This window comes from Schistocerca serialis, chromosome 5 (assembly GCF_023864345.2).
Source record: "Schistocerca serialis cubense isolate TAMUIC-IGC-003099 chromosome 5, iqSchSeri2.2, whole genome shotgun sequence".
Lineage (NCBI taxonomy): Eukaryota > Metazoa > Arthropoda > Insecta > Orthoptera > Acrididae > Schistocerca > Schistocerca serialis.
In genome coordinates, this window is record NC_064642.1 from 399,572,673 (window position 1) to 399,591,852 (window position 19,180).

The window sequence follows — 19,180 nt, forward strand, 5'->3', positions numbered from 1 at the left end:
TTTTTTTAATTTTTAAATGTTATCTTCAATGCTATAACACCACTTTAAGACGAGTGTTGCCCAGAAAGTAATTCATCGCATTTACTTCTCAGCCAGAAACAATGCTACGAATGCGAAACGTTAGTATGTATTATTTGAAGTCTCCTGAGTGAGTGCGCCAAGTTTCCATCGCAGATACCATAGCTGCTGGGCAGTTTGAAAATGGCGTCTGTAGGTGATGTACGTTACAAGGAACGTGCCGTCATTGACTTTCTCACTGCAGAGAAAGTACACTAGTGGCCATTAAAATTACTACACCACGAAGATGACGTGATACAAACGCGAAAATTAACCGACAGGAAGAAGATGCTGTGATATGCAAATGATTAGCTTTTCAGAGCATTCATACAAGGTTGGCGCCGGTGGCGACACCTACAACGTGCTGACATGAGGAAAGTTTCCAACCGATTTCTCATACACAAACAGCAGGTGACCGGCGTTGCCTGGTGAAAAGTTGTTGTGATGCCTCGTGTAAGGAGGAGAAACGCGTACCATCACGTTTCCGACTTTGATAAAGGTCAGATTGTAGCCTATCGCGATTGCGGTTTATCGTATCGCGACATTGCTGCTCGCATTGGTCGAGATCCAATGACTGTTAGCAGAATATAGAATCGGTGGGTTCAGGAGGATAATACGGAACGCCGTGCTGGATCCCAACGGACTCGTATCACTAGCTGTCGGGATGACAGGCATCTTATCCGCATGGCTGTAACGGATCGTGCAGCCACGTCTCGATCCGGAGTCAACAGATGGGGACGTTTGCAAGACAACAACCATCTGCACGAACAGTTCGACGACGTTTGCAGCAGCATAGACTATCAGCTCGGAGACCATGGCTGCAGTTACCCTTGACGCTGCATCACAGACAGGAGCGCCTGCGATGGTGTACTCAGCGACGAACCTGGGTACACGAATGGCAAAACGTCATTTTTTCGGACAAATCCAGGTTCTGTTTACAGCATCATGATGATCGCATCCGTGTTTGGCGACATCGCGGTGAACGCACATTGGAAGCGTGTATTCAATCGCCATACTGGCGTATCACCCGGCGTGATGGTATGGGGAGCCATTGGTTACACGTTTTGGTCGCCTCTTGTTCACACTGACGGATCTTTGAAAAGTGGACGTGTTACGACCCGTGGCTCTACCCTTCATTCGATCCCTGCGAAACCCTACATTTCAGCAGAATAATGCACGACCGCATGTTGCAGGTCCTGTACGGGCCTTTCTGGATACAGAAAATGTTCGACTGCAGCCCTGGCCAGCATATTCTCCAGATCTCTCACCAATTGAAAACGTCTGACCAATGGCGGCCGAGCAACTGGCTCGTCACAATACGCCAGTCACTACTCTTGATGAACTGTTGTGTCGAGTTGAAGCTGCATGGGTAGCTGTACCTGTACACGCCAAACAAACTCTGTTTGACTCAATGCCCAAGCGTATCAAGGCCGTTATTACGGCCAGAGGTGGTTGTTCGGGTACTGGTTTCTCAGGATCTATGCACTCAAATTGCGTGAAAATGTAATCATATGTCAGTTCTAGTATAATATATTTGTCTAATGAATACCCGTTTATCAGCTGCATTTCTTCTTGGTGTACAATTTTAATGGCCAGTAGTGTAACTGTGGGGAATATTCACAAACGCTTGTGCAAAGTCTATGGAGCATCTGTTGTCGACAGAAGTACAGTAGGTCACTGGGCACGGAAGGTGAGGTTATCAGAAGGCGGAACGGCGAGCTCCACGATTAGCAGCGGTCGGAGAGGCCATCCACGTCTGTCACATCTGCCATGTTGGAGAGAGATGATGATGTCGTCCGCGAGGACAGACGCCATTAGTGGAAGATATTTTGAGGACGATGAGGTGGTGATTCACGCAGTGAAGCACTGACTCCGCCACCAGGACAAGGATTGGTACCGACATGGCATACACGCCCTTGTTTCGCGTTGGAGGAAGGCCATAGAATGGGGTGGAGATTACGTGGAAAAATAGGGTATCTAGATAAAAAATCATTGTCTCGTGTGTGTAATTCTCATTATGTTCAATAAAGAATTGTTGAAGAAAAGAAATGCGGTGCGTTACTTTTTGGCAGCCCCCATACTTTTGCTGATAAACTGTGGAAAACTGCCTTTTCATTCAGTTAATTTAATACCAGAGCAGGTAATGTAAAAATGTTCATTCAGTTAAATATATCGTAGAAAGCAACAAACACTGCGGTCTACGATAAAATTTAAAGGAGTTTTTGTATATCAGTGGTGCTATTGCATACATAAAAGGAGGGAAATATGATTTCTGGTTTTAGTAACAGTTCTTAACAGGTTTATTTAAGCCTCTGAGGATGTTTCGAGGAGAGTGGTAAATCGTTTCTTCCAAACTTTGGGGTGTTTGTTTTAGCCTGAGACAACTAAATATCTCGGAAACGACGCATCCTACGAAAAAAATGTTCTTGTTGAAAAGTTAATATTAGAAAGGGCGATATCTGTCTGCCCTACAGTTGGCCACCTCTTTACCACTCTTCGTGCGTGGTTGAAAAAATGGCTCTGAGCACTATGGGACTTATCATCTGAGGTCATCAGTCACCTAGAACTTAGAACTACTTAAACCTATCTAACCTAAGGACATCACACACATCCATGCCGGAGGTAGGATTCGAACCTGCGACTGTAGCGGTCGCGCGGTTCCAGCCTGAAGCGCCTAGAACCGCTCTGCCACAACGGCCGGCTTTCTTGCGAGGGCGGGGTCAGTTTTGTATTTTGAAATGGGAGCATCCCATTTTGTTTCATATTCAGATTTTACGCCAAAAATTACTTACGGTTTACAAAACCAATGTTTTCATCCGTGGTAGACTGCGCTGTAATCGACAAACATCAAGTGTGCTTGTTTTTGCAATTAAGAACCGACGTATCAGATTCTGTATTTCCTTTACGATGCAAATGTAAATCTTTGTGTTGTGACGGTTGACACCTATATTCAAACATTACTTGAATGTTGCAAATGTTATAGCTCAGTACAAGTAATGTAGCTAGACATTGACATTTCTGGCAAATGAGCTACGTGTATGATAACGCTACGCGGCTACCCGCGGAATACAAACCACAACAACTATGATAAGGTAAAGTGACTTTGCGGTGATAATGATAGCTCATCTGCAATGGATACTCACCGAATTGAAGCACCCCAATGGTGACAGGGAAGGGGACTCACCGAAATCAAGCACCCGATGGGAATAGAGAACTGTTACATCCACGTCGTTGTTTCTGGATCATGTTAAACGTAGTCTCTGATCAGACATTGAAACGACTAATCATATTATTCTGTAGAATCAAATTTGCAACACTGAAGTAAATTTCGGGCATAAATATCAACTATTAGGATAGAATGATTTACATTTACATCGCAAATGAAATGTAGAATCAGACGCGTCGGTTGTTAATTGCAGAAACATGTCCACTTGATATTTGTCGATTACAAATACATCTATCACGAATGGAAAAGAATGTTTTTGTAAACCGTTCGTAGTTTTTGGTGTAGAATCTGAATATGCAATAAAAATTGGGTGGTGGTGGTTCTCATTTGAAAATACAAAACTGACTCCATCCATGCTGTTTGTGGGGGAGAGGGGGGGGGGGCGGGGGGGGGGCTGGGGGCTGCTGCTTAGAATGACGATGGTAGTGGTTAATGGCTTAGGACGCTAAACGGCGATGTATATCAGCGCCCTAAATTCAGAGAAGTGGGAGCTGAAGCTGATGGAAGAGTGATTGTACTGCCTCCAACGTGCCCTAAGAGAAGTTAGAGCTTATACGGAGGGCATGTAGTCTGTGGTTTGTCCCTCGCTCTATTTGCGAGTGTAACAGGAAAGGGAATGACTAGTAGTGACACAAGCAACCTCCGCCATGCACAACATGGCGGGTATGGAGTATATATGTAGATGTAGAATATCTCCGCTGTATATATTTTCACGTGACAATATTTTTAAACATAATAAAATGTATGTTTGACCATTCCACTTTCATCGTTAGACATCACATTAATCTAACTCTGCACAACGCTTTCCGCTCAAGTCACTCATTTTTGTAAAAGAAATAGTTATTTTGTAATAAATTAATACTACAGTGTTCATGCAATAACTGTATTCTCACAAAAACGCTCTATAGAAGCTTGTACATTGTTGAACTTAAAGAAATTGTCTTCGGAAGAAACTCAAGGACAGTTTAAAACAACTGACTGATTTTGTTTTAATTACAATTTTCTTCCTAATTTATTGTTGTAAGCAATTCCGCCAATGATGCAGTGAGAATCCCTGCGAGGAGATTCTCTTCGGTCTCGACAGGCGTCTCGTACACAAGTCGTTTCATACGGCCCCACAAGAAGAAATCAAATGGGGTGAGAGCAGGTAAACACGCTGGCCACGAAACAGGGCCCCCTACTTTTCAGATGTTCACAAACCCTCAGTCCAACGTGAGGTATGGCTCCATAATGTTGGAACAAAATCCGTTGACGAATAACAAGTGAGATTTGTTTTAGGAGCCTGGGTAGTATGTGTACGGTAAACACTCCGTGCACTGGCACATCTAAGCTGGGAGAAAGAAGAAACTGGTCTAGTACGTAATCATTGACTATGTCTGTCCACACGTTGAATGATAATCAGTATTGACGGCTCTTCACAACTGTGGCGTAGAGATCACCACTGGCCGAAACATGACTATTGAGACTGTTTAACATTCCGTCTTTGGTAAAACAGGCTTCACCCGTCAAAAAGAACATACTGCACGCAGGAAAGTGGAGGCAGTCTGTAAGGCGATGCAAGAACAGTTGGCTGAACGCGTCACGAGGTCCGAAACAGCAACAACAAAGGATACACTTTCTGTGGATGGTAGGGCTGTATAGCTGTATTTCCCATAATACTTGTCATACAGTACTCTACCAAACATTCATTTTATGTCCAGCTGATCGAGTATTGATTGTAGGCGCCTCATTCACTAGAGCAAGCACTGTGTCTTCTAAGTCGGGAGTCCGTGTAATTCATCGTCGTCCTCGGTCATTCTGTGCTACCAGTTGCCTTGTTTCATTTAATCATTGGAACAGTCTTGGACACATGGTGTGAGATGGAGGTCTTCTGCTCGGATATTTGGTCCTGTGCAACATCTCTGCTTCTCTGCTCCTTCTATTTGCTTGCCCATGCACAAAAATCATGTCTGCAAGTTCCGTTACCTGTACAACTCCATTTGGTTAGGACTGGTCGACGTTAACACTTCAACTTGTAAAACGCAGACTGCATTCTACTCAATACGGCCATTCTACACTAGGATTGCTCAAGCCAGTGTACATTACGCCGTATGCGTTGAATTAGTTGAGTTATTATCCCAGCCTCTACACCCAAGTGCACGTCGGGATTGCCTACCGCACAATTTTGGCGAGCGACGGTACCGGTACATGTGTTCCACAGTCTGAGATATGAGAACGATTTTCGCATACAACCTTTGACTCGGTCGTTTCCGGATCTGTGTGACACGCCCATAATTGATACATCTACCTTTCTCCATCATCCCTAAAAGTTACTATTATCACCACGGAATCACCCAGTTTACCTCTCTTGCCTAGTGTTTTTCTCGTCTTACAAGACGTGGTCGACTTAACGCCGGCGTGGATCGCATAATGCTGATGAACTGTGCGCTCCCTATTCAACAATAAAATCTCCGAATCTCTTAACGCCTGATTTTACTTGCATAACAACGATTAACGATTTTTTTTTAAAGAAATTGTTCTATGAAGTTGAATATTTTGGCATGACAGACGTAGAAAACAATAAGGAAAAAATTCTTTCACTAAAAGTTTTATGGGAAAAGCAATAACACCATCGTCGGGTCAGGTTTTCTTTCAGCCTAATTATCCTCTGACTTATTGCAGCATGTTTATATTATGAGTAACAATAATTAATAAACCCATGTTCTCATTCTACTGTTATTTGATAGAAGTGTTAGCAATATGTTACGAGGTTAACAACTCCTATTGTATTCCATAAAAGTTTAATAATCAAAACAAATTTGTAACTGCTGTAATACAGAGATATCATGCAGACTACACTGGACTCGCATTCGGGAGGACGACGGTTCAATCCCGCGTCCGGCCACCCTGATTTAGGTTTTCCGTGATTTCCCAAAATCGCTCCAGGCAAATGCCGGGATGGTTCCTTTCAAAGGGCACGGCCGACTTTCTTCCCCGTCCTTCCCTAATCCGATGAGACCGATGACCTCGCTGTCTGGTCTCTTTCCCCAAACCAACCAACCAACCATCATGCAGACTGTTTCACTTTTCGCGAAAGAATTTTAAAGAGTTTTCTCCCTTAGCTATCGGAGGTACTGGCTGCTTTTCATACATTTTGTTTTAGTGCTGCTCCTATTATCATTTTCGTTGTGCCAAGGTGTCAGCCACTGTGCGCCGGTGATCATACCCATCGTATCGCTTGTCCAAACATAATTTTGGATGCTGTATTTTTGTCTTTCTTAAGGCTCCTACGTGATCTTATAACATTAGCTCATGCTCTTCTCCCCTGCTCTCTCTGTCTGGACAAGGCAAAAGAGCTCTGCCAGATACTTACCAAATTTAAGAAGACCCATAATACTCCTGTTCACAGTCTGGTTTTCAGAGCAATGCTTTTTGTGTAGAAACTAGTAATTGATAGGTGAAAGATCTACAAAGTGCAGTAAACACCGACTAAACGCCACTCAGAACGGAATCCTCTCCCAGATAATCAATCTGGTATTCCGTTAGGCTCGTATATAACAAAGCTACAGTACAGCAAAAAGCTTCCTGTCAAAAAAATGTACAAAAATCAGAGACAGATCGAGCACCTAACCATATCCATTCAAGAATAACGTTATGCCGTAAACACTCAAGTGCGCCAACGTATTAGTATAAATTTATTGCAAAAGTGCGTACTAATGAATGTCCATAACAAAACATTATGGAATTCAAGATGCTGTAGTGATGCGTAAAATATGACTTTAAGCAACTGAAGGTCACTTAGCTTCTAATAGTCAGTTCCGTCTCTCACGTAGAAGTTGGTGAACCCCGAGAAACTGAGCAACCCTGTGGAAGATTGGCCACGCAACGTCAGTAGCAACCAGGCTCACCGAGAGAGAACACTTAGAAGAGTAGGGGGCTAAAACCCATACCCGGAAAAAAAAACTTACTACGGAAACTCAAGGAACTACAGATAGACGGACCCTGAGGCAAAGTAATAAGGAATATGAGAATTGGATCATGGAATGTACAAACGTTAGACAGAATTTGAGCTATTGGAAGCCTGACTCAAATAGTGAAAACATACAAAGTGGATATCACGGCTTTGTAAGAGATAAGAAACAGCCGTGTACTATACACTAAAGCGGCCACAATAGTGATCTCGTATTTGGTGTGGGATTTATAATCAACCAAAGCACTGAACAACTAGTGATAGGATTTAAAGCAATCTGAACAAGTATATGTTATATGCGAATAAAGGTGAAATTTTAACTACAGTCTCCTAATTGTACATATCCCTACTGAGGAGAAGACAGCAGAAGAGAAGGAGATCTTCTACGAGGAACTAGAGCAAGATTGTCTACAGTGTCCAAAAAATGATATAAAAGTGGCGGTAGGAGAGACGAATGCTAAGGTAGTGCAGGAGGGGGTCTTCTCCCTTACCGTTGGCAATACAGCCTCCATAAAGAGAGTAATAACAGTGGACTCCGCCAGGTAAATTTTGCAACATCACTTAACATGACAGTTTATAGCACCAGTTTCAGCTTAAGAACATACATAAAATGACACTGGTGTCGTCAAACTGGACTGACCTAGGAACCAAACTTCTCATATTTTAATAGATACCAGACATGGCTCTGAGTACTAGACTACCGTAGTTTCACAGGTGCTAATATGAACTCTGATCATCATCTCGTCATAGCAAAAATTAGAGGGAGAATTTAAAATGCACGTCAGTTAAAGGAGAACGACAAAATAAGTATCATATCTCAGAACTTAAAGACTGAACACCTAGCTATCTCTCTGAAAAATAGATTGGCAGGAATCCTGTAGGGCTATACTCATAACATAAATGAGCAGTGGAATAAAATCAGAAATGAAATACAAGCTGTTGTAGAGGAAGTGATTAGAATGGAACAACAGACCAGAAGAAATGAATGGTCTGATGAAGAGTGTGAGGAGGCAACAAGATCGAAGAATCAAGCATACAAAAAGATACAGACTAGAAGAACAAGAATGCTTGTGCATGACTATAGAGAAAAAAGGCATGGAGAAAAGTGTATTCTGGAAGCAAAAAAGAGAACCATTTTCGAAAGACAATTGAAGGGCATTGAATCATTGAATAACGCTAACGAAAGAACGATATTCTACAGAAAGATTAATAAGAAGAAATTTCAGCCCAAAACAACACAATGTCGAGGAAAAAATGGTGAACTAATAGCACCACAGGAAGGAGTGTTACATTGTTGGGCAGAGTACTTTAAACAATTATTATACTCAGAGAATGGCGAAATACGGAACTAACTGCAAACCAACAAGTGGAACAAGAGAAAAACGGGATGCTCTCGAAGTAAGAGATTTGGTTAGCAATAAAGAAAACAAGGCACCTGGCAATGACAGCCTACCAGATGAACTTATTAAGTGTGGCAGGGAACGTCTAGTTAGATGTATGCACGTGCTAATCTCATATATGTGGACGCAACTCATCCTAGATGATTGGAATATTGGCGTGATGTGTGCTATACATAAGGAAGGGGACATCCTAGAATGTACAAACAGTAGGAGAATTGCATTATTGAACACCGCATATGAAATATTCTTCTCCCTGCTTTGTATCTGCGTAAAACCTTTTAAAGCAGCAAAAGCAACTGGAAAGTATCAAACAGGCTTTAAATCTGGTAAATCAATTATTGACCGAATATCTACCCTGAGGTAGATACTGAAAAAAAAAACAGGGCAATACAATATAGAAAGACCGCATACATTTGTTGATTTTAAAGCAGCATGTGTCACCATAAAAAGAAATAATCTTATTGAAACCATGAATGAATTGGGTATACCAGCATACCAGAACACTTAATACTCCCAGTAAGTGTGACTATTGAAAAAGTTGGATGTAAAGTAAGGACACAAGGAAATTTAACATCAAGTTTTGAAACTAACTGTGGGCTGAGGCAAGAGGATGCACTTTCATGTAAGTTTATAACATAGCACTAGAGAATTTAATAAAGATAGCTCAAACTAACGCAGCAGGCACAATATACAATAGAAGATGCTATGCATATTATTGCAAGAAGAGAAATAGCTACTAAAAAAATTATAGGCCACTGGTGGTAGCGGCAATAAATAAAACCAAATACATGCGAATAATACTACCAGAACTAAATGCAGTGTTAGAAACTGATCAGGAGCAAGCAGAATCAGTTGGTGAGTTTGTCTGTCTCGGAACACTGGAAACATCACCGATTGATATTAGTATGGAAATAAAAGTGGCACAACCACCTATCTAATGAATGCTTTTATTAAGTGTTGGCCCCACAACTTAAATCCACAAATCTGTCCAGAAGAACAAAGTGTCAACTGCATAAAGCCTTAATACGTCCAGTATTAAGATATGGCTTAGAGACCTGGACACTGACACAACAGTGTAAAGAGCTAATAGGATGTTTTGAACGAAAGGTGCTGCGCGAAAACTATGGGGCAGCTAATGATGTAGCGATAGAACATTGAACTTCACAGATTATATAACGATCTTGAAATTATAATGTTCATTAACATAAACCGCCTGAAAATGTCGGCCATGTTTTTCGCTTAGAGCGTGAGAACTCAAAAAATATCACTGCTGCAAAACCCAAGGGGACGAAGAACCAAGGGAAGGCAAAGATGCCTCGGGCATAGATGTGTGTGATGTCCTTAGGTTAGTTAGGTTTAAGTAGTTCTAAGTTCTAGGGGACTGATGACCTCAGAAGTTAAGTCCCATAGTGCTCAGAGCCATTTGAACCATTTTTGAAGACGAAGACTTCGATACATGGATGACATACAAGAATAACTAAAAATTATTGGTACCAGAGGATGGAGACGCAAGACACTGGGTAAGGACGAATGGAATGATGTCCTGCCTAGGCCAAGACCCATCAAGGGCTGTAGAGCCAGGAAGATGGAACAAAACATTATATGCTCCTTTCCAAACAATCGTACCCAGCACCTCGCAAAACAAATCAGCTTAAGGCAATTACGAGTTGATCGGCGGTATGGTGCTTTAGTCTTGATAAAACTCAATTACATGTGCTGCTGTCTATTAGCGCCAAGTTGTCAGCATAATGAAGGATAATAAACGGAATTCATCCTGCAAAATCGTTGCAGGGCGCTTTGAAGCAAGGTCAGAAACTCAATCTGGCGGAAAAAAAGTGAAAATCGATCGTGTGTGTTCTTGAGGAAAGGGGAAAAAATATGTGATAGCATCGTGTGTGTTGACCATTCACGTACTTACAGGGATATCGTAACACATTTTCACTGGTGATAGATACTATTTCCAACGGAGTGCTTTATTTTTCTACATAGTTTCCGGCATCAGAAATATATATAAAGAATCCCACGCACGATGAAGAAATTAGCCGAATGGGACGGAACTCAGTAGATGTGGTTTACAAGTACAAACAAACAAATGATTACAATCTCAGAAAAATTGGATGATTTGTTCAAGAGAAGTAGTTTCACAAACTGAGCAAGCCAATAACGCCTTGGTGCACTCTGGCCCTATGCAAGTAGTTATTCGGATTAGCATTGATTAATACAGTTGTTGGATGTCCCCTGAGTGCCAAATTCTATCTAATTGTTGCATCAGATCGTCAAAATTCCGAGCAGGTTGGAGGGCTCTACCCATAATGCTCCAAACTGGAGAGACATCGGTGACTTCGCTGGCCAAGATATGGTTTGGCAAGTACGAAGACAAGCAGCAGTATTTCTCGCCGTGTGGAGTTGGGCGTCATCTTGCTGAAATGTAAGCCCACAATGGGTTACCACGAAGAGCAACGAAATGAGGCGTAGAATATTGTCGACGTACCGCTGCGCTGTAAGAGTGCCGCGGATGACAGCCAGGTGAGTCCGGCTATGAAAAGATTTTGTTCCCCAAGCCATCAATCCTGGTTGGCGGGCCATAAGGTGGGCGGCAGTCACGTTGGAATCCCACCACCGTGCATGTCATCTCCAGACAGGTCTTCGCCGGTCATCAGGACTCTGAGGACAATTCTACTCAAGTCAATGAGATGCCCGGGACAGCTGTGAGGTACCAGTCTGATTGTCGTCTGCCATACGGCCCGACAACCAGGACTGATGTTCAGGGGAGCCACTCCTTTTCAGAGCAGGACACTTTTGACCTCTCGTCTGCGGCACCCTTACAGCACAGCCATGTTGTTGTTGTTGTGGTCTTCAGTCCTAAGACTGGTTTGATGCAGCTCTGCATGCTACTCTATCCTGTGCAAACTTCTTCATCTCCCAGTACTTACTGCAACCTACAGCCTTCTGAATCTGCTTAGTGTATTCATCTCTTGGTCTCCCTCTACGATTTTTACCCTCCACGCTGCCCTCCAATGCTAAATTTGTGATCCCCTGATGCCACAGAACATGTCCTACCAACCGGTCCATTCTTCTTGTCAAGTTGTGCCGCAAACTCCTCTTCTCCCCAATTCTATTCAATACTTCCTTATTAGTTACGCGATCTACCCATTTAATCTTCAGCATTCTTCTGTAGCACCACATTTCAAAAGCTTCTATTCTCTTCTTGTCCAAACTATTTATCGTCCATGTTTCACTTCCATACATGGCTACACTCCTTACAAATACTTTCAGAAACGACTTCCTGGCACTTAAATCTATACTCGATGTTAACAATTTTCTCTTCTTCAGAAACGCTTTCCTTGCCATTGCCAGTCTACATTTGATATCCTTTCTACTTCGACCATCATCAGTTATTTTGCTCCCCAAATAGCAAAACTCCTTTACTACTTTAAATGTCTCATTTCCTAATCTAATTCCCACAGAATCACACGATTTAATTCGACTACATTCCATCGTTTTGCTTTTGTTGATGTTCATCTTATACCCTCCTTTCAGGATACTGTCCATTCCGTTCAACTGCTCTTCCAAGTCCTTTGCTGTGTCTGACAGAATTACAATGCCATCGGCGAGCCTCAAATTTTTTATTTCTTCTCCATGGATTTTAATACCTACTCCGAATTTTTCTTTTGTTTCCTTTGCTGCTTGCTCAATATGCAGATTGGATAACATCGGGGACAGGCTACAACCCTGTCTCACTCCCTTACCAACCACTGCTTCCCTTTCATGCCCCTCGACTCTTATAACTGCCGTCTGGTTTCTGTACAAATTGTAAATAGCCCTTCGCTCCCTGTATTTTACCCCTGCCACCTTTAGAATTTGAAAGAGAGTATTCCAATCAACATTGTCAGAACCTTTCTCTAAGTCTACAAATGCTAGAAACGTAGGTTTGCCCTTCCTTAATCTTTCTTCTAAAATAAGTCGTAAGGTCAGTATTGCCCCACGTGTTCCAACATTTCTACGGAATCCAAACTGATCTTCCCCGAGGTTGGCTTCTACCAGCTTTTCCATTCGTCTATAAAGAATACGCGTTAGTATTTTGCAACCATGACTTATTAATCTGATAGTTCGATAATTTTCACATCTGTCAACACCTGCTTTCATTTGGATTGGAATTATTATATTCTTCTTGAAGTCTGAGGGTATTTCGCCTGTCTCATACATCTTGTTCACCAGATGGTAGAGTTTTGTCAGGACTGGCTCTCGCAAGGCCGACAGTAGTTCTAATGGAATGTTGTCTACTCCTTGGGCCTTGTTTCGACTCAGGTCTTTCAGTGCTCTGTCAAACTCTTCACGCAGTATCGTATCTCCCATTTCACCTTCATCTATATCCTCTTCCATTTCCATAATATTGTCCTCAAGTACATCGCCCTTGTATAGACCCTCTATATACTCCTTCCACCTTTCTGCTTTCCCTTCTTTGCTTAGAACCGGGTTTCCACCTGAGCTCTTGATATTCATACAAGTGGCTCTCTTTTCTCCAAAGGTTTCTTTAATTTATCTGTAGGCAGTATCTATCTTACCCCTAGTGAGATAAGCCTCCTCATCCTTACATTTGCCCTCTAGCCATCCCTGCTTAGCCATTTTGCACCTCCTGTCGACCTCATTTTTGAAACGTTTGTATTCCTGTTTGCCTGCTTCATTTACTGCATTTTTGTATTTTCTCCTTTCATCAATTAAATTCAGTATTTCTTCTGTCACCCAAGTTTTTCTACTAGCCATCGTCTTTTTACCTTCTTGATGCTCTGCTGCCTTCGCCACATCATCCCTCAATTTCTTTCTCCCATTCTTGTCAATTGGTCCTTTATGTTCTTCCTGAAACTCTCTACAATCTCTGGTTCTTTCAGTTTATCCATGTCCCATCTCCGCAAATTCCCACCTTTTTGCAGTTTCCTCAGTTTTAATCTACAGTTCATAACCAATAGATTGTGGTCAGAGCACAGAGCACAGCCATACGTCGACGATATTCTAGGCTCCATTTTGTTGCTCTTCATGATAAGCCATCCTTCCCTTGCATTTCAACAAGATAACGCCCACGCACACAGCAAGATTTTCCAAACCATACCTCTGGAAGCAAGGTCACCGGATCTATCCCCAATTGAGAACGTTTGGAGCATTATGGACATGGCCCTCCAACCGTCTAGGGATTTTGACAATCTAACGCCCCAATTGGACAGAATGTGGCACGATACCCCTCCGGAGAACATCCAACAACTCTGTCAATCAATGCGAATCCGGATAATTGCTTGAACAAGGGCCAGATGTGGACCAAAGCGTCATTGACTTACTCAATTTATGACGCTGTTTCTCTTAAATAAATAATCGAATTTTTCAGAAATTTTAATCATATGTTTGTCTGTACATACGCATCACAACTACCGCTTTATCTTAGAGTGTATGTCGTCCATCGCATAGGAAGTTTTCTGATGATATGAGAAAGCATGTGGCTACCACAGTGACGAACTGAGCACGCCTCCTAAAGTTCCCTTTCCTAATGCCCTATTTAGAGGCTGAAGGTGTGGTAATCGCTTAGGGTCAAGTGCCGACTGTAACGTGAATGTTCAAGAGGTTGCCAGTGGAGCTTAGCAAGTGTTTCACGAGCTACAGGTGCTGTTTGTGACCGTGCGTTTTCGTGTAGACGCCTTAATTCTTGACCTGGACACAAGACTTTAAAATTAAGACTTTCAAATTAATCGCTACCTTTCCTTCACGCATTTAAAAATGAATCAGTGTCAGCTTATCGTTTGGCATGAACTATGTGACTTCATACAACTGACAGTACATGTGTCTGCAGTTCACCATAGTTAAATCAATAAATCATTGTAACCTTTGTTTTTTACTCTAACTTCCTTTGACATCCTTACCAAACAAATCAGCATTACTAAAAACCTCACAAAATTGCTGATGATTTATAAATGCCATTTCAGTAAATTCGTGAACTAGTGTTAACAGAGTGGCAGTTGAGACCCGAGGTTTGCAAATGAGGGTATCACTTAAATGTTATTACTGCAAAGTGCCGTGTGATTGTGTTACGTTGAGCAACGCAACACAACGCTTAACTCTGATTGTGCTTTGCGAGGGGTTTCAACGCATCAGTAGTGACAGAATCGTCTAGCTAGAGCTAAAATTCAGAACTGACAAGAACTCGACTGGAAATTTAGGAGGCTCTGAAGGTGCTTCAAGAGAAGAGCTAGGTCGGTACAATAAGTTTTAATATATAAAACAATGATAACACTTCACTACATATACATTTAAGAACTTAAAAGTGTGGATACAATCACATATGTAATGCATTCAGTCGATTTAAGACCGAGACTACGTTAAAAGTAGAGCTAACGACTACCTAGATCCAGTATAGTTCTGAGATACGTAGGTAAGACTTAGAGGGGCAGTACAACAATGAGTCAAGCTAAACATACGTCACAGACTCCGTAGCTTTCACGTAATAACTTCTTATATCATGACTCTAGGACTGCCAGCCCAATGGTTATATTATGCTACTCGGTTTGACGTCAGATGCCCCCCCCCCCCCCCCCCCGTCTGTCATCGAATTTGTGCCCTATTAGGAGGTGTTTATACACCATCGAATGTCTCCAGAAATACCTTAGAAATTTCAGAATGGTTCAAATGGTTCAAATGGCTCTGAGCACTATGGGACTTAACATCTGTGGTCATCAGTCCCCTAGAATTTAGAACTACTTAAACCTAACTAACCTAAGGACATCAAACACATCCATGCTCGAGGCAGGATTCGAACCTGCGACCGTAGCAGTCGCGCGGTTCCGGACTGAGCGCCTAGAACCGCTAGACCTCCGCGGCCGGCCTAGAAATTTCCTTGCTTATGTAATGTACCTCCTCTGCCATTGTCAACATTGTCTTACATCATGCACTAACATAGAGCAGTGCTTCTGTCATAAAATTATTTGAAGTACACCTCAAACAAAGTTTTCCCAGAACACACAGCGAACTATCCTCATCCCGTGGCTCTGGATGGCGCCTAAAAGGTGCCTGCGCTGGAGTTAACTAAAACATAACTTCGACTTCTGTACCATTATGAATTAGACATGCGAATACGGTGCATACATACGACAAAAGAATGACAGTTTAGTTAAAAATTTATGTGAATATCATCATTAAATATCATCTTTAAAATTGCCATAATAAATACAAAAATTATCAGCCGCTGAATAATTACTTTAATGTGTTAAAAATAATCAATTTTTGAGACATCGTGACTGTCCACCATGTCACTCAAAATCTGACGTTTATCGGATCCCACAGGAAAACCCCACTGTGCTAGGATCTAGTGGCAGATGCACTAAGTATATGATCCACGTAGACGTACTAATGTTTACTGCCACATGAGAAAAACATTCGAGAACTGGGGTTCACACGTGTAGACCGACGGAACCAAAAGCATGTTACACGAGCTTTGATTTACCCAACAGTTCCTGGCGATTTCTCATATCCCTCCACAATATAGTTGTGATGACTGATGTGCGACTCAAATAAAACATGATAGATCACTAGATCTTTCATCATTCTTCCCAGAGGAGAGTGGACATTTTAAGTGTATATGAGCTTCTACGAGAGCAATGTTGTTTCAGAAAGCAGACATCCGAAGATGGTGAAGGCAATAGAATTACTATGGAAAAGCGATGATGATGTTTGGTTTAAGGGGCGCTCAACTGCGCGGTCAACAGCGCCGGTACAAGTCCCATTTGTTACAGTCCAATTTTTTCACAGTCCACTCTAGTCACTGCCACAAACGATGATGATGAAATTATGAGGACAACACAAACACCCAGTCCCCGGGCAGAGAAAATCTCCAACCCAGCCGGGAATCGAACCCAGGAACATGGAAAAGAGACGTTAAGTAGTTCATACAACACAAAACGGTCTGCTTATGGCGCAGTTTTCTTTCTGAGAGACTTAATACAGAAAAGTAGGTAACATTAGCATAGACTTACTAAGATGTTTTGGAGATCCAACTATGACAAAACTGTTCTTCCTGGCATTTACGACACGAAATACCTTCAGACATAAAAAAATGTAATAATTGCAGTACGAGAGAAGCCACGTGTTAAGTATTATCAACCATCATTTTAACAAATCGTGATTAGGTCACAGAGGGCAAAGCGCTTGAAAGAAAAGCTGAACGGAATGGAGAGCGTCTTGAAAATATTTTGTGAGATGAATATCAACAGAAGAAGGGTACTAGCATGTAGCAGAATTAAATTGTGATTCGCTAACGATATAAATTAGGAAATGAGACACTAAAAGTGGTATACTGCGGAATCGGCAGTGATCATGCTGATCGCATGCTGTCTGCTCCAAAGGCGCTCTGCTTCAAAGGGAGCGCACTATTCCAAAGGCAGCCGAATATGGTAACTACAGGCTGGCCACCAGCTAGCGTCACACGCACTCCATGTGGAGATATAGGTCGCAGCAAGTGGACCTCGGAAGCCTGCCTGCACCACAATCATCAGTAAATTGAAGCAATTACGCAGAACCAAGGACATTATTTCAGTAGCCAAAAATTGGATACATTATTAACCGAGAATTACTGTTAATATTATGACAGCATTATAGATATTCTTTCATTTCCTACGTCGACAATTTTATCCACTGTAGAAAAGGCATGCAAAGTTTATACATTTTTCACTAGAGCGTACTACAATAAGTGTTACTATCTAGCGAGAGTTCCACGAATGATTAATTGAAATAAGGGCAGGAACGTGTCCCATTACTTTCTGTTGCTAAAAAGTTCCTTGTTTGCTGATGCTGCTTTCTTCAAAAACTGCGTTATTTTCCGGCCGCTGTGGTCGAACGGGTCTAGGCCCTTCAGTCCGGAACCGCGCTTCTGCTACGGTCGCAGGTTCGAATCCTGCCTCGGGCATGGATGTGTGTGCTGTCCTTAGGTTAGTTAGGTTTAAGTAGTTCTAAGTCTAGGGGACTGATGACCTCAGATGTTAAGTCCCATAGTGTTTAGAGTCATTTGAACCACACAATTGACTGTAGATCACCTAATGGCAGGTAGAGTACTGTAAGACATCATAATACCGTGCCGGTGCATTTTTTGTTAATTTAGGTGCATTTTGAAGGTTTCACAATGTATACGTTCGACAGAAATGCCAAAAACATGCGTTCTGAGACATAAATGGAGGAAAAAAAAGGTCGATAGATCTCTTCTGTGCTTCAGAATTTGACCAGATTGGTAACAGGTTCGCAGCATTTCGCAGTGTGCAGAACATTAGCCACGAATCACTCAGACTCAAACAGACGGTAGCGGCCATGTGTAAGGTGCCGAGGCAACGAGACAGAAGAGGATGAGCGCTTAGTGGTAGGCGTGCAGCACGTGGGGCGCCGGCCGCGGTGGCCGTGCGGTTCTAGGCGCTCCAGTCCGGAGCCGCGCTATTGCTACGGTCGCAGGTTCGAATCCTGCCTCGGGCATGGGTGTGTGTGATGTCCTTAGGTTAGTTAGGTTTAAGTAGTTCTAAGTTCTAGGGGACTGATATCCGCAGCAGTTGAGTCCCATAGTGCTCAGAGCCATTTGAACCATTTGAGCACGTGGGGCCGTCTCCTTACGCCTCTCGTCCGTCGTGAAGGTAGTTTCGATGGTAGTTACGTCACCAGACCCACACACCTTGGTCGGCTGTTTAAAGTGCACTCTGTTTGTCTTTAAGGACGTAACGAAGGTTGTGCCGCCATTATTCAAGCGGCAGTCTCAGTGCCTCTGTCTAAACCTGAAACACGCGTGTTCAGTGGTAACACCAGTTCCCGTTAGATCACCGAATTTAAGTGCTATCGGGCTGGTCTAGCACTTGGATGGGTGACTCTGCGGTCTGCTGAGCGCTGTTGGCAAGCGGGGTGCACTAGGACCTTGTGAGGTAAACTGAGGAGCTACTTGGTTGAGAAGTAGCGGCTCAGGTCTCGTATTTTATCTTTTTTTTTGTGGTGGTGCTGAAGTCTGATCAACTTCGTTGAGTTTTACTTCTATATGGAATGGAAAGGGTAAAAATTTTCGCTTTATTTATTTATTCTTCTATCAGCTTTAGTTTGGGGACACAGAGGGGTCCTTTAACTCGCTGCTTTTGGTGTGTGTCTGAAAACAGTGCTAATGGACTTTATGTCCGTACATTATGAAGTATTACGTAGGGATAACATTTACGGGGGCTCAAATACTATCGACTTCGGAACTTTATATTTGTGGTTGCGTGAGGGTTCTACCGTACCTACTGCGGTGAGTTGTGGTGTACTGTCGCGTATCATGTCCAACTCCCAAAATAAGGCCCGTGCCTTATCCTTGACCTTGTATGAGAGGTAATATTCGCTTCAGGCTCGATGATTATCATGATTTCGGATCCACCATTGGGCTCCAGTGATCCATCGTAGGCATCTGCTTTGTATAACCTATAACTTCTTGTAGTTAGTGACACACTCCAGGAGGTCGATCCATACAAAATAGATGGTTCGACTGTGGCGTGGTACAGCTGGAGTTTCGTG